Raw genomic sequence first — 7,156 nt, forward strand, 5'->3', positions numbered from 1 at the left:
TACTATTATTAGTACATGCCTAATTGTTTCTGACAAGAGAGAAAGAAAGATTGTGGATTTCAGTGAGAGGAGAAGTAGAAAGTTTATTGGAGGAGTTGGGGAAGAGAAAACTGTAATCAGAGTATATTGTTTGAGAAAAGGTCTATTTCAACAGAAGAATAGAACAAAGAAAGATAAGCTAAAGATATATAAAGAAAAGACATATTCTTAGTATAAGGAGTACTGAGAATTTTGTTTAAAATAAGAAATACATGTTCATTATATTTGGTCAAATCAGATCTTGTTTGGTTACTTTCACAAGGTTTGTGTCACCATATCTCATAAGAAACTAAACTGGAAGCCATAAAATATACTCAAAAGGCCAGTGCTGACCTATGCAGGTGCTCTGCATATTGTCTCAGACTTTATTGGTTCATATGAGCCTATCGTACAGGGAGGACACCTTTGTTAATCTGAGGTTTTGTGACTGGGTTGGTTACATTTATTTTTGATAACATACAGAGTAACTTTTTGAACCAAAGATGTTGCAACATAGGTGCCATATGGACACCAGTTTGACTTTTCTGTTTGATAAGTGTTATAGGTGATATCTTCAGCAAGGGAGCCTTCCTGTCAGTTTGTGGAGGTCAACCTATAGACTTGGAGAAAGCGTGTCTTATTTGAGTATTCCCATGGGAGTCTTTTGGCCAACAACTCAGTTAGATGGAACCCTCTCCTGGGATTGGAAGCTTCATCTGAACAACATATGGCTAGTTGGGGCTCAGTTTCTCCCATTATTTGGCAATTACATATATATCACTTTCAGATGTGGATATATTTTACGAAGATTCTACTGCATTGTATTTTTATAAATCCCACAAATGGTCTTAAGTTTAGCTGTCTCTTCCCATATTCCCTCCCTCGTCTATCTTTTTCATCCATCTCCCTACATGGATTACTTGTTCAAGACTTCCCTATCCATCCATAGTCATCTATTCCATTTACCTTGCTAAGGAAATCGATCTGATTCTTCTTGTCCCTTACTCTACACATAACCACTGTTGTTCTGTGATTTGCAGCTTGGTTATCATTGATTTAACAGCTCTTCTTTACACATATGAGAATACATACCATTTCTCTTTCTCAGCTGGGAATATTTTACTCAGGATGACTTTTTCAAATTCAAGTTCTATCCATTAATCATCCAATTTCATGCCCCCTTTAAAACACTAAATAATACTTTATTTTTCCTTCCTCTGTTGAGGGACATCAAGGTTATTTCCAATTTCTGGCCATTATAAATAGAGCAACAGTGAATATTTTTGAGCAACTTTCTCTGTGATAGAATGAAGAATTCTTGGGGAATATGCTCAAAAGTAATACATCCAAAGAATGCAATAATGTGCCAAACATATTTATCATAAACTTTGACATCATATACTTATGTCATATATATATTAGAGTGAGCACCAAAATATTTTTGTTCAAAATTTCGCTTAATTCTTTAAATTACGAATGTCTAAATGTTGTAAATATACCTGGATTTTTCAGAAATACATCTACTTGGACAAATATTGTTCAAAGCAAAACTCCATGACTGAACGTGGTGTTTTGTTTTACCCTTGGGATAAATCTAGATGGTTATAAGAATTCATTCATGGTTCACACTTAGGGTTAGTGTATATCCCATGTTCACAACTATTGATTAACATAGAAATGTTCTTTCCAAATTTCAGGGCATAGCTCATATAGTCTTTAAGATATGAGTTATTGGATATTTCTTCCTTTCTGGGATTTTCTAAGTCATTGTTTAATATGTTGGGAGTTTTCATAGGATAAATATAGTCAGATGCAATTAGAGCTACATATAAAACTACGTGAGCCTGACCTGTAACAGATGATATTCATGCAATGAAATTTGTGGAATTAACAAAAAATACCTACTAGGTAATGGATGAACTTGTCTTTTTAAAGAGTTGGCATGGTAAATGTATGTCAATAAGATAACATTAATGTTGATTTTGGAGCATTTCAAGAAGAAAGTGTTCCTTGGCTTTAGAATATGTCACACAACAAATCTTTCATAATTGAACATTTTGATCATTTCAAGGTGATTTACTTTTACAGTAAGAAACACTGTGTTGGCACTTTCATCATCTTCCCTGAGCATAATCATGTATTAGTTGCAATTTTCTCTTCAACATAAGACTTAATTATGATAAAGAACAAATCTTCTTCTTTAATAAAAAGTCTAAAATTTCACAGATACCCAGCTTGACTAATACTGAGATTGGAAAGTCATTACCACTAAAAATGTCAGTTCTGATGAAGCATTAAAAGAATTCCAAGTATCAAATTCTGAATGTCTTTACTAAGCTGTTTCGTGGTATCATGTACCATTGGAAATGTGATGAGTCCTCATGTAAAAATGCTGATTTGAATTAGATTTAGAATGTATGCCATCCTCAATTAGCCTTCCCTTCATCAAAATGATCTCACAAACACAGAGAATGAATCTTTATTTCCTCCTTTGCACATGGGAGGTCATTTGTCAGATTTAATATACTTCTACCTATGTCTTCCTACATGATTTGAGTTCAAGATGGATGGCCATGGACTCACAGGAAAAGTTTTAGTTTAAAACTTAAATTTAATTTTAGTATAATAACAAAATCATTTATATAGAGACTCAGAGTGATATTTATGAAAGCAACTGATTTATTTCAGTTTGAGGAGGGAAAATGACACCATTTATAGTATCTTTCTTATCACTCTTCTACCTTGTCATTCACATATAAATTATTTTGTGTGTTCCTGTATTAGGGAGAGTAGGTATTGAGAATTTTATTCTTGAATCATTCCAGTCATCTTACAATTCAGACCTACGTTAATAATGTATTCAATACCATACAATTCACTTATTTTATCATTGTTTGAATAATTCTTTAAAAACTATAACTATGTATGAATAGTTAGATAATTCTGGTGCCTTTGTACTATATTTATGCATAAACAATGAAGACCATTGAAACTGTAATCTGAATATATTGGTGATGTAAAATATCTGTGCCTGGAATTCCCAATACATGGTTATGGCTTTCTTTAAAAGATAATTTTGTCTATTTATCAAGAAGACTATTTGTAAGATAGTGTTCATAAATCTCAGAGAAGTTATAATTTATAAGGACATTTTTGTTATTGTAATTATAAAGCGGAACTTGACTGTTGCTGAAGAATGTTAGTATCTTGGAAAATCTTTCAATATTGAAGTGAAAAGAATCTTTTTTGAAAGGTTTTTTTTCTAAGACTTGAATTATTCATCACAATAGTGCCCTCAAGGTGAGAACACAAAGCAGGTATTAGCAAAACCTTCTTTTTTGTTTGCCAATAAAAATGATGGCTTTAAAATTTTGTTTTGTATAACATCTGTTAGTAGCAACTCATACAAGTAGTTAGAAAACAGTACTGTGAACTGTAACTCTGTTAAGCATTCACTTATGAAATATCAAAAAACCTACAACAATTTGTCATGTTACTGCACAACACTTCTGAAGAGTCTATGAAGATTCAAAGAGACTAAAAATAAATAATTTTTAGGGGCAACAAGAAAGCCAATGAAATAATATGCATATGATGTTTTATAATTCTTTTAATAAGATGCTTTAGTAAACCAATGATAGGAACAATTATCTCTTAATACACATTTTGTATGGACTTGGATTAAAATGATGATGGCAATTGTGTCTTTCAAATTTTACATGTAATAGAAACAAGTATTCTAAAACCTCACTTAGCAGGAAGACAAACAGTTAAATAACTGTAAACTCCAACTGCATTTGAGGTTAGTACTTGAAATTAATGAAAGCTAGAACACTGCAGTAGTTTTTGAAATTTCAACCTTACCTAACTTACAGTTAACTGTTGGTAAATTATTTATAGTTATGTGACTGATGCAAAGATACTGGATGATCTCCATGTTTATTATTTACATATATATGTTTACTATCATAACAAATATTTTGGCCACAGACATTTTTTAAATGGTACTAAAAGTATTTAGGCACAATCCTTCCTTTTTCTCTTATAAACAGGTGTTAGTTTTTATTAATTTTTCTTTGACTTAAAAATAATGTAATTACATAATATGCCTCTTCCCCATTCTTTCTCTCTTTTTACTGTACTTACATGTATGTATGTATGTATGTACATTAAAACCTAAAGATAAATGGTTTATTCAGCTCTGACCATCTAGTGTTGGATAACCAATTATTCTGTTTTTCCCTGTGGAAGACTATTTCTCCTACTTTTAGCATTTCTTAATCGTCTGTTTATCTTTGTGAAGGACTAAGTACTGGTGAGTTTTCACCCAAGCACTTTTGCTGTGGGTCAATGATCTTGCACCCTGTAAAGATTTGTCTCTTCTACTTGTTTAATAAAGTGCTAATTGCCCAGTGTTCACACAGGAAGTAGAGGTGGGGCAATGAGAATAGACGTATTCTGGGAAGAGGAAAGGCTGAATATGCAGTTGTCGCCCAGACACAGAGGAAGGAAGATAAGAATGTCTCGCTGATGAGAGGTACCAAGCCGCGTGACTCACAAATGCAAGAATTATGGGTTAAGATGTAAGATATAAGAGTTATTAGGAAGCCTGAACTAACAGGTTTGTAATTTATTGCCTCTGTGTGGTTCTTTGGAATTAAATGGCAGTGGGACCTGGTGGGACAGAAACCTCTGTCAACACACTTTGGCATGTGTATTATTGAACTCAGAAAGTCATATTGGTGAGATTTTATGGGTGTGGTTTTACAGTGAATTCTATTACCCTCTGGCTTTTGCGTTCTGTGATTTTCCTCATTCACATTATTTTCTGAGTCTTAAGTTTGATGTTGTTTTGAAGATTCACTATCAGGACTGGGTCCAGAACTCTGCCTGTTGATTTTTGAGGTTTTCTGCAAATGTCTTCATCTGTATTAGACAGGACATACTGATCACACTGTGATAAACAGGTCATATGACCTATGGTAAGTCATCAATAGAGAAATAAAGTGAAAGTACAAAAAAAAATCTTCTCAGACAAAAATTGTGTATGGTTTTATTTGAAAAACCACTTACTCTAGGATGTAATTTTAAATTCATCCCTTTAAAATTTAATAATAATTTATTTGAAAATGTATCATGGAACATTTAAAAAAGTAAAATTTCCCTATTAATATAGTAGACTAATATATCTTGTGAAAATAAAGTATGTTCTTATACAGTCTATCAAAAACTCCAAGTTCTAATGTTTGTAATGAATTTATGTATTGTTCTTTCCATGGAAACATGAAATAAGATGATCAGACTCTTAGCATCATACAATTCATCAAGAGACTAATGCCTCTGACTATTTTGAATAGTTAATATGCCATTAAGCTACTTTCAGAATACTTTTAAAGTTGAAATAATTCACAATAATAAATTATGGTTTTTAAACTATAACCTTCTATTAACTAAGACACTGTGAAATCTTGCCAAATACTACATATCTCTGTGTTCTCTGAAATTACTAACTTAGCTTGATGTTTTGTGTTACAGACTTTTTTTTTCCTCTGGGATGATGCAACACACACATGAATATTCACCCCAGATACAGATTCTACAACATACCAAAATACCCTTTGTATCATTGTATCACTTGGTGAGCCAATGAGTTTTATGTGTATCATATATACAGGAATATGGGTGAAGAGTTACTTACAGACGCAAAGCTAACACAAGGGCAGCTACATCTCTGGAGCCCACACCAGCAGAAGTGTCAACTCACGAAACCTAGAAACCTGAGATATGGTTTACAGACTGCCTGTAACTCAAAGGTTGTGAGTCTCCTCTCCAGGTTGTTCAGCTGCTCTGAGATTCTTTTAGACAGTGTGGCTAGTTTTTTTTTTCATTTCTTCTATAAAGTTTGGCTGTTATCTGCTTCTTCCAGGCTGTTAGAGTGATCGGATCATGATTCTGCAATTTTTAATTTTTCATATACTCTTGGGAAATGAGGATCCTAGTAAATTTGGCCTGCCAGTCTCAGGGACACCTCTTTGTAAACATCTTGCCTTAAAAATACCATGTTGTCTTAATTTGCTTCACATGCTATCTCTTAGCATGTTTCTCTTGGAGGAAATTGCTGTGCAACACAGTGATCAAAGAGTGGCAAGTGGCTACAAAATAACCTATTAATTAACTTTCTATAGTGTGTGCTCTGAGTGTAAAAATAAAACTGTAAAACAAGATAACAGTACAAAATTAGAGTAAACACAGCATGAGTCTGTCAAAGTCACCCTATCCTGATATACAAATGTTTTCCAAATGCAAGCCACAAAAGCACAAAGACCTGAGAGGACGGTATCTCAGGAACATGAACTTGTAATAAAATTTTTCAGAGGAAAAGTCAGCAAAAGCAAGTCTAAGAAAAGAGCATGTACTAAGCAAATGATAAGATGCTTGTGATGGTAGCAATGACATGAGCTGGTTGAAATGTATTGAGTATTCAAGCATCCTACTAACATTATTTAATTATCAAATTCTGTTGAACTCTGGCATTAACTTTATATGTAATATTCTTAAAATTATCATGTATTGAAATAAAGAAGGCAAAAGTAAATATTTAATTTACGTACTATAATTTTTACCAAATGAGTTCTACAGAAAGAAAGATACTGTTCAGTTAAGATGCATTGTTTATGTAAGAGTCAATAAAGACATAAGATTCAGTGGCAGAATTAGTATTCAAATAGCTATATTGTCTCTAAGGCACTTGAACCTCATGAAGGAAGAGGAAATTTTATTGATCTGGGAAATGGCATCAGATTATGCTTATTGTGTATAATAAAGACTATTGATCTTCTCAACAGAAAAAAAAAATGGCACTCTAAAAAGCCCATTTCTGAGCTTCTGAAAATAAATGGTACTTTCTGGAGTATTCAACATAATTTTTTAGATTTATTTATTTAATTTTATGTGCATGAGTGTTTTACCTGTATGTGTGTGTGTGTGTACAATATGTGTGCCTGGTGCCTATGGAGGTCAGAATGTAACAAAGTCCCCGGATATTGAGTTATAACTGGTTATGAGATGCCATAAAAGTGCTAGGAATATCTCTCTCTCTCTCTCGCTCTCTCTCTCTCTCTCTCTCTCTCTCTCTCTC

This window comes from Myodes glareolus, chromosome 12, assembly GCF_982192425.1.
Source record: "Myodes glareolus chromosome 12, mMyoGla1.1, whole genome shotgun sequence".
Taxonomy (NCBI): Eukaryota; Metazoa; Chordata; class Mammalia; order Rodentia; family Cricetidae; genus Myodes; species Myodes glareolus.